Source organism: Crocodylus porosus, unplaced genomic scaffold (genome assembly GCF_001723895.1).
Source record: "Crocodylus porosus isolate Cpor-Errol unplaced genomic scaffold, CroPor_comp1, whole genome shotgun sequence".
Taxonomy (NCBI): Eukaryota; Metazoa; Chordata; order Crocodylia; family Crocodylidae; genus Crocodylus; species Crocodylus porosus.
In genome coordinates, this window is record NW_017728943.1 from 5,515,927 (window position 1) to 5,526,626 (window position 10,700).

Consider the following 10,700-nt stretch of genomic DNA (forward strand, 5'->3'; position numbering starts at 1 on the left):
GATCTCACTCACCGTAAAAGCAGCCATGCTGCTTCCAGAACTCCCGCAGCCACTTCCGGAACCAGAGTGGCCGCTTTTGCTGGAGGCCCCACTCCCTGGGCGGCGCTTGCAGGAGAGGCAGTGGTGCTCCCACCTGGCCCCCTGCCTCCCTGGCTAAACAGGGAATGTGGACTGACAGAGGGTGCACCAGTGCTCTCAGAGGGTGCATGTGCATTCCCGTGAACCCCCTACATGTCACCCCTGCCAGAGAGGGCTGTGTCTTTTGCCAGGAGCCAGGCAAAAGACAGGAAAAGTTCCATTAACTTTGGTTACTTGAGGTAACTAACAATTTCCCATGCTGCCTGGCCTGATTTCCCACAAGTACTGCTGGCTCTCCCCTGGCCAGGCAGCTTGATGGGAGCTCTGGCTTCTCTTACTTCCCCCATTCCCATCTGGGGTTGGAAGATGGGAGAAGGCTATGTACAGCAGGAGCATGGAGCTACAGAGAAATATATTTCCCTGCTCTGTGTGGCTTCATGTTCTTGCTTTGCTAAGGCAGCTCCATGCCAGCAGCAGAGCCACCAGGGGAGGTGAGAAGGGAAGCTACAGCTCCCATCAAGTAGCCTTAGCAAAGCAAGCCAGTGGCTCTTGGGGAAAACAGGGCCAGGCAGTTTGGGAAAATTTCAATTAACCTTGAGTAAACACAATTAACTGAACTTTTCCCTGGCTTTAGCTGGGCTCCAGGCAAAGGCACAGCCCTCTCCAGGGAAGGCTGAGGGGCTGGAATTGGGCTGGGGGCTTGGGATAAGGCTGGCAGGGGACATCTCTCTCCCCACCAGCCCTCATCTTAGGCCAGGAACTTGGTGGTGGAAGGGTGGTGTGTTGGGAAGTTACAGCCTCCATCAGGGTGGATAAAAATCAATGATTTAAAAAAAAAAGCTTTTTAAATCAGATTTTTTTATTTAAATCAGATTTTTAAATTTAAAAAAAATCATCAATAAAGTACTAAATTTCTCTCCCGTTTAAAAAATAACAGTTACAATTAAATCTCATCACAAACATGCTAAAAACCTATAATTACAGTCTCATAAAAATGAATTAATGGCTCTGCCACACTCGCACACATTTGAGTTACCTACCAATCAAACATGGGCATTCATTTCAGTTTGTCCAGCCTAATGACCAGCTCTTGCATCTTGAAAGTTCTGGGCTTTCGGTTTCTGTTTCTCAACAGACTAAAGTCACATGTGCAAAGATAGGTTGGATAGGACTGTTGTTCTGTGCTTATGTGGTGGTGGAGCTGGGTCAAACAAGGCAGAGGAGTTAGTTAAGACAGTGTCTTAAAGAAAGAGAGACAATATAGGAAAGAACGGAGGCAGAGTAGAAAGGAACAGTGGAGTGGATGGGAAAGAAAAAGGGAAGCTATTATTCAGTAGTACACATACACTAGTACACACACAGCTACACACACACGTATTTTCCCCCACACTTTTGCCACAGAAAAAATTGTCATGGCTTCTGGGCATGAGAGAGACCCTATCTCGCAATTTTTGGAAGAAATTCCTTCCCTGGGTAAAAAAAGAAAATGTGTCAAGTGTAAGCAGTTCAAGAAGGAGATGCAGGGCCTAGTTGCAACAATGAAACATCATAATGAAAACTGCTTATTGGGAGAAAATGATATGGATGAAGATGTGGATATGACTGAAGAACAATGTGCATCAACTAGTTGGTACATTTAATAATTCACTTTGCAATGCATCATTCCTGAAGACTCTCTCTATGCCTTTTAGTATACATGTGCTTTAACAAGTAAATTCCCATTCTGTTTGCTATTCAAAAATCATTTTGGTTTCAGGATCCCATTTAAGCATGACTTTGCCTATCTGCAACAACTTCAGAGTCATCCATTGGGTACTTTTAGCAGCAGTGCTGCAACTAAATGTATTTCAGACAACAATGTATCAGTAGCAAGCAAAAGATTTCAATCATCCAGTAAAATAACCACCATGGATGGGTTTATGGTAAGTGTTAGACCCCAACTCCATGCAGCACCCAATGACTAGGGAGATGACAATCCAATTGGTCATGGATCCTGTTACTCATTAACCAGAGCAAGCAGGGAGCAAACACCAGCACACATTGCTCGCAACAGCTTTATTTAAAATGGAGACAGCTTTGGACTAGCTCCCAAAAAAAACAACAAACAGGGGAGCTGCACTGAACATTAGTTTTTTTTTCACATTTTATACACCTTGGTTCATGCTCATTAACATTCCCTCCACCCTCACTCCTTTGGTTCCACCCATTTCTCCTCCTATCTCAAGCTCCACCTCTGTTTGCTTCATTAGCATGGAAGTGCCTATGCATTTAATTCATTTACATGCCTCTCTGCTAAGAGCGCATGCTCAAGACTTTGACCTCTACTTCCTCCGGTCACTTGCTGGTTGTTTCTAGTTTCTTGTTGACTCCTTCTTCATCTCCAAGGTCTAGCTTCTGCTTTATCTCCTGACGATAGCTGGTGGGCTGCATCTTGTTCTTCTTACACAGTAGGCTCTATACTTTACAACACTATGACCTTGTTAGAAAACTGCTTGCTTAAGCATTTGCAAAGTTACTTTTAATATATCATTTTGCCTTGTGGCTAGCAGCTCTGCTGAGATACAGAAAAAAGCCTTTATTCAGCAGCAAATCCAGTGCTCCCCAAGATCCAAATACAGTCACCCTAACACTAAGGACCAGCAAATACCAACAAGACACCATAGAATAAAAGATTGCTCAGTTCATTTATGCCACAAATTCTCCTTCTCGCATTGTTAACAATAAACACTTCATTGACACGGTTGAGTGCTTATGACCAAGCTGCACTCCACCTGGTAGAGCACACATTGGTGAAAGGTTGCTAGATACAGTGTATAAGAAGAAACTTGAACAGTCTGCAAGAAATACTGAGGGGAAATTTGCCAGTTTAAGCCTTGATGAGTGGAGCAATGTACACAATGATCCAGCAATATGTGCCTGTGTGACAACAGAAGATGGGGTTGCATATCTTTCAGAAACAATAGATACATCAGGAAATGCCTGCACAGCAGAATATTTAAAAAGAAGTGGCAGTGAAAGCTGTAATAAACTGTGAACAAAAATTCAACTGTCACATGTGCAGTTTTGTCACAGACAATGCTGCAAACGTGGCAAAGATGAGAAGATACTTAGAAGAAAAAACAGAAGGATGCTGTTTAATAATATATGGCTGCAGTCCCCATTTAATGTATCTTTTAGCCAAAGACGTAACTATTTCTCCAGGAATAAAAGAAAATGTTGTTGAAGTCACAAAATACTTCCATAACAACCAGTTTGCTTTAGTTTCACTGAAGACAGCAGGAGGATCCAAGCTAATTCTCCCTCAAGATGTTTGATGGAATTCTGTGGTTGATTGTTTTGAACAATTTATTAAGAACTGGCCTATTCTCATAAAAAAATTGTGAAGAAAGCCATGATAAAATAGATGGAAGTATATCATCCAAAGTATCTAACACTGGATTAAAGAGGAATGTAGAGGACATGCTCAGTATACTGAAGCCTATATCTATAGCCTTAAACAAACTTCAGAGAGATTGTTGCTGCATTGCTGATACTGTTGAAATTTGGAAGGCACTTCCAGAGACATTGAAGAAAGCAATACCTAACCAGAAAGTTAAACTGCAGGCAATAAAGAAGTGAATGGATCAAGCACTAACTCCACCTCATTTTCTTGCAGACGTTCTCAACCCCAGATATAAAGGTAGATGCCTAACTTCTGAAGAAGATGCTGCTGCCATGGCATGGGCATCTCAAAATCACTCCTCAGTTATGTCAGTCATAATAGATTTCAGGGCTGGAGGGGAACCATTTGAACAGTACATGTTTACTGATGATGTTTTGACCAAAGTCACTCCCCATAGTTGGTGGAAATCATTAGCCAGCCACCTTGAAACAGAGTTGCTTCATTTGCTAAGCCAACTTTTCACAGCAGTAGCTTCCTCTGCAGGCACAGAGAGAATATTTGCATCATTTGGTATTATTCACTCAAAGCTAAAAAATTGACTGGGAGTTGGGAAAGCAGAAAAACTCATATTTATTTCAGTCTATGAATAAAAATGACAGTGGAAGTGGGGAAGATGAGATCTAGTTGTAGAAGTTTTAAGGACAGCGTACACTTAGTGTTGTGATGACTTGTGTGTTAGAGTCAATAAAAATTGAAAATTAAAAAAATATTAAGGACAGATGTTGTAAAATGTTGTATTGAGTTGTAAATTAACACATTTTAGTGATCAGATTTGTGCCATTATTTAATAACTATGTAAAGAAGTATCAGTGGGAAACTTGATTTAAATGAATGACTTAAATCAGGGTTTTCCCTTGGTGATTTAAATCGCCCTTATTTAAATCGATCCACCCTGGCCTCCATGCTTCTCTACTTTCCAACTCCATGCTCCTGCTGCAGCAATCCCTGCTCTCTCCCACCCCTCCCCAGCCAGAACTGGGACAGAGCCCAGGCTTTCTAGCTCATAGTCCAGGGGAAGGCAAAATGGCTGATTTGGTCGGCAGCCAGACTCCATTGCCCAGCAACCCCTGCCTGCATGGCTGGGGCCAGTTTCCATGGAGACCCCAGCAGCAGGGGCACTATGAAAGCTCAAGGCTGGGGTTGCCGTGGAGACCAGCCCCAGCTGTGCTGGCAGGGTGCACGGCATAGCAGGGCAGAGGGCTGTTTCGGAGCCGCTGGGAGTTTGTGATGGGGGCAGCTTGCTCCAGAACCAGGCGAGAGCTGCAATCCGTAGCATACATGCTCCAGGCAGAGGTGTGCAGGCAGGGGATCACGGTTCTGCCTCTGCTCCAGACCAGGCAGGGCAGAGCTGTGATCCACTGCCTGCACGCCACTGCCTGGAGCTTGCAGGCTACAGATTGCAGCTGTGCCCTGACTCTGGACCAAGCTGCCCCCACCGCAAGATCCCAGCAGCTCTGGAGCAGCCCCCTGCCCTGCACTGCAACGTGCCCTGCCAGCACAGCTGGGGCTGGTCTCCATGGCAAGCCCACCCTTGCGCTTTCATGCACATCTGCGGCTGGAGTCTCCATGGAGACTAGCCCCAGTCATGTGTAGGGGCGGCTGGAAAATGAAGTTCACTGCTGACTGGATCCAGCCTGTGGGCCAGACTTTGCCCACCAATGTCCTAGCCACGCCCCTGCTTACCAGCCCTTTTGTGGCAAGTCAGAGCTGTGCAGGTCAGAGATGTATTAAGCCTTAATGTGCAACTGCTCAGAGCATGTTCTAATTTTAATACCGCCTACCACTTCATAAATGTAGTATGGTGTAAGTGTAACGTGTAACTTATTTCCTAACACATTCTAACATTAACAGGTCATTGCATTCTGTTGATTTGTAACTGTTGCAAATGAATGTGATACCCCCTTAGCACATATTAACTTATTATGTAACCACAGTGGTGCTCAAAGTTTAGGGCTCATGGGCCAGATGAGTGGTGCACAGCCAGTATACTGGCCAGATTGGGGCCCGTGTGGCACAGTCAGGCCCCTCAGAGCCCTGGCTGGCCCCCATACATGGGGAAGGGACCCCATACCAGTCCTGAGTGCCAGTATTGGGTCCTAAAGTCCTAAACTGCCCCTGCCCAGCTCTGCATGCTGGGATGTGACTGCAGGCTCTGCTTTTCCTGTGCCCTCTGGCATTAGGCCCTGGGCTACCTCTGCCCAGCCCCATGCACCAGGATTGGGTCCTGCATGCTGGTATCAGGCCCTGAGGCCCTGTGTCACCTCTGCATGCCCAGATCAGGTCCTGGGCCCCATACTGCCCCGCCTACCTGGAATGTGCCATGCACTACCCCCACCCAGCCCCACACACCAGGATCAGGCCTTGTTCACTGGGACCCTACACCACCCCTGCCTAGGTCCATGTGCTGGGATTGGACTTGCACAGCTCCACCCAGCAATGCATGCTGGGATCAGGCCCCATGTGGAAGTACTGGGGCTCAGACTGCCCTGCACACCCTCAATAGCAGGCAGGGACATGCTATTCAGCTCCTGGAGCTCCCCATATGTTAAAAAAATTGGCAGCAGGGGAGTGCTGGCACCCCAAGGGGCACCCCGTGGGCTGGATCACACAGTGCTGGGGGTTGGATTTGGCTTGTAGGCTGGGCTGAGCACCCCTGCAACATAACATTCCAATAATTTGCAACTGTTTCAAGTGAACATGTGACAAGGACCTTAGTGACAGATGAGGAAGAAAAAGCTAAAGTACTCAATTGCCTTTTTTACCTCAGTCTTCACAGGCAAGGTCAGCTACCAGACTACTTCACCTGGCAGCACAGTTTGGGGAGAAGATGAGAAGCCCTCACTGGTAAAAGAACAGGTTAAGAACTATTTAGAAAAGCCGGACATATACAAATCCACAAGGCCAGGTGCAATGCTTCCAAGGGTGCTGAGGAAGCTGACTGATACATTTGCAGAGCTGCTGGCTAAAACTTGTGCCAATCAGGGGATGTCCTAAGATGACTGGAAAACAGAAAATATAGTGCTCATCTTTAAGAAAGGAAAGGAGGATCTCGGGAACTACAGACCAGTCAGCCTCACTTCAGTCCCTGGAAAAATAATGGAGCAAGTCCTTAAGGAATCAATTTCTAAGCACTTGGAGAAGAAGAAAGTTTTCAAGAACAGTCACCATGGATTCACTGGGGCAAGTCATAACTGAACAACCTGACTGCCTTCTATGATGAGATGACTGGCTCTGTGTGGATGTGATATACCTTGATTTTAGCAAGGCATTTGATACAGTCTCCCATAGCATTCTAGCAAGCAAGCTAAGGGAGTATGTGTTGGATGAGTGGACTGTGAAGTGGATAAGGTGGCTGGATTGTTTGGCTCAACGGGTAGTGATTAATGGCTCAATGTCTAGTTGGCAGCCAGTATCAAGTGAAGTGTACCAGAGGTTGGTCCTAGGGCTGATTTTTTTCAATATCTTCATTAAGAATCTAGAAGATAGGATTGGGGTGGTAACAGTAGATCTGATGGCAGGTATGGCTAGGATTCAGAGTAACCTAGACAAATTGGAGGACTGGTCCAAAAGAAATCTTATGAGGTTCAACAAGGACAAGCTCAAAGTCCTGCACCTAGGAAGGAAAAATCCTATTCACCACTACAGGCTTGGGACCATCTATCTAAACAGCTCTTCAGAAAAGCACCTGGGGATTACAGTGGACAATAAGCTGGATATGAGTCTACAGTGTGCTCTTGTTGGCAAGAAGGTTACAGCATACTGGGCTGCATTAGTAGGAGTGTTGCCAGTAGATAGAGGAAGTGATTCTTCCCATCTATTCAGCACTGGTGAGGCCACACCTGTGTACTGTGTCCAGTTTTGGACCCTCCACTACAGAAAGGATGTGGGCAAATTGAAGACAGACCAGAAGAGGGCAACAAAAATGTTTAGAGGGCTGGGGTACATGACTTACGAGGAGAGGCTGAGGGAACTGGGTTTATTTAGTTGTCAGAAAAGATGACAGGGGGAGGGGTGATAGCAGTGTTTAAGTACTTGAAAGGTGGTTACAAAGAGGATGGAGTTAGATTGTTCTAGGTGGTGGCTCATGGCAGAACAAGGAGCAATCGTCTCAAGTTGCAGCAAGGGAATTTTAGGTTGGATATTAGGACAAACTTTTTTCACTAGGAGGGTGGTGAAGCACTGGACTGGGTTACCTATAGAGGTGGTAGAATCTCCATCCTTGGAGGTTTTAAAGGCCTGGCTTGACAAAGCCTTGGCTGGGACAGTCTAGTTGGGGATGGTCCTGCTTTGAGCAGGGCGTTAAACTAGATGACCTCCTGAGGTCCCTTCCAACCCTAATTTTCTGTGATTCTATGACATAGGACTGATGTATAGGATGTTTGAGAGCAGGCCCAAAAGCCCATAAAGAAAAATACTGCTGAGAGGCCACAAACAGGATAATCATGAGCTCTCTGTATGCAGTATGACAATTGGAATGTGAACTGATAAACAGGGATGTTACAAACTGAACCTACCTAGAACTCACTAGCATAAGTAACAGTGCTGAAAAGAAAGTTGCATGTTTGATGATAAGGAAGATGCTTATATGCAAGAACTACTCAAAGCCTCTTATTGTGTAGCTGTAGAAATTAACTAACAAGACCACAGATAATAGTGTAGAAGTTAACTACAAAGCAGACTCAGTGCTTCAAAGACACAGCTGAAACAACCAAGGAGGTAGTCCTCCTCCCTATTACTTAGTATTTCAAAACAAGCATGTAGCCAAAAGCCAGTTTAAACTAATTAGAAGTTTTCTCACACTGACCTGATATCTTGTTTTCTTTCACAGTGGAAAATTCCCACCTGCGCACGTATCTTGTCATGTGCACTAGAAGTTTCTAACTAACCATGGAGGTTGAGTCAATTAGGTGTAGAATCTGTGACGCAAAACTGTCTATATAAACTTGCTTACTTGTTATCAAGGGGGGCTGGTTCTTGGAGGAGACAGGCTACTCTTTGTAGTTGTGTGCACGCTTCAATAAAGAGCTTGAGATAAGACCTTGCTGGTGTTGCCTGTCTCTTGCGGTCAGACAATGGACCTGGGAAGTTGGGGTTCGAGCCCCTGACAAGACTATAACTAATCTTGAATGGATGCAAGTGATGACAAAGAAGAAAGTAGAGTACAGTGGCCATATTCTAAGAAGAGAAGAAGACAGCTCTGAAAAGATATAATAGAAGCCAGGATACCAGGGAAGAAAAAGAGGGGTTGACCAAGCAAGAGGCAGTCAGAAGACATGGAATACTGGACTGAACGATTTATAAATATAGTGGTTAAGCTGACAACACAACAAGCTAAGCCATTTGTCAACTGTGTTGCTAACCCTCTTGAAAACGATGGCGCTCAACTGATTAGCACATAACATACATGTATTATGATGCAGTCTTTAATTACCTAATCCCATACCAGTTTTATACAGGACTTCACACACGTTACTTACTTGTCTGGCATGTCAGTGGGTCAAGTCATTGAACCCAGTCCTAATGGATAACAGGACCTTTTGGCGTTCCTTTTACATAAACTGCTTTCATAATTCACACTATGTATCAATCCAAGCAATGTTGCAAACTGGGGTGGGACAGGATAAATTTCAAAGATTAAATATACTAATGTTTCTAGAACAACTCTTGATTATCTCCAGCATCTTCCACATAAAGGAAGAAGTCCATAGTAATGAAGAATGCTAAAAGTAATTGAAACTAGAGAGGGCATTTATGGCTGGGGCATCAACTCGAAGATTTTTGCTATTAGGAAAATTGTAACAGCAGTCTGGCTCCTAAGAAGCTTTGCATCCCATCTGGAAGATGGCACCAACATGAGACTTGCTGGGCACCACTGTGAATGGATGCAGATCATCTACTGCACACTAAAAATGTCCTTATATTGCCTGTATTTGCCTTGGCCTTTCCTCTGCAGGGAATAACACCCCCCCCCCACCCCGCCACCAGTAATACTTTACAAACAGATAGTAAATCGATGGGAAACTCCATGACTTTCCTAAAAATGTGGTTGTCTGGGCCCATGGTTTTTGTTGGGGCCCTTCTTTCGTGGGCGGCTAGAGCTACCGCTTTAGATAATTCTGTAATTCCTTTGAATCAGTCACCTCCCAGCTGCCTAATAATCCAAAGTAAAGCTGACAACTTAATGCTTGGGTGTGTTGCGCAAGAAAGAGGAGCCCACGTAAAATGAATGCCTCTTGTCTCAGATCAGGGAGCTCAGCCCCAGCTGAGATGCTCTGGGTGTGTCATGTATTAAGTCGAACCGAGAAAGGCTTAGACAACTACAAGGGCTGTACAACAGCTGCTTTAGAGTCTGGAGTTTTATTTCTTTGCTAAGCAAAGTCAACAGAGTAAGTAGGAATGAGTTGTTTGCTTCTGCTTAAAGCACTGCATTTTAATGATCATTTGTATCCTGCAGAACCTAGCTACTTCACAGGACAGAGAGGATCTTGCTGTACTGGAGCTGTAACCATAAGGCTGGCTGTGCAAAAGACAGCAATTGAAGCTTTGAAATACACTATTTTCTAGAATTACTTGGTGGAATCTGACAGGCACTTGTTCCTCAGCTAGTTACCTCCATTATCTGTACACTGAATGCACAGAACTTGGGAAAACATGAGAAGAACTGGAAGTCCTTGCACTCACAAAACTATGACATGACTGAAATAACAGAGACTTGGTGGGATAACTGGAGCACTGCCATGGATGGGTACAAACTGTTCAGGAAAGACAGGCAAGGGAGAAGAGGAGGAGTTGTGCTTTATGTAAAAGAGCTGTATGATTGCTCACAGTTCCAATATGAAACTGGAGAGGCCTATTGAAAGTCTCTGGATTGGGGTCAGAGGGGAGAGCAACAAGGGTGGGGTTGTGGTAGATGTGTGCTATAGACCACCAGACTAGGAAGATGAGGTGGATGAAGCTTTCTGCAAACAGCTAGTGTAAGTTTCCTGATTACAGGCCCTGCTTCACATGGGGAACTTCAATCACCCTGACATCTGCTGGGAGGGCAATACAGCAGTGTACAGGCAATCCAGGAAGTTTTTGGAGAGTATTGGGAACATCTCCTGGGGCAAGTGCTGGAGAGACCAACTGGGGGCCGTGCTCTTCTTGATAAACAGGGAAAAATTGGAGGGGAATACACAAG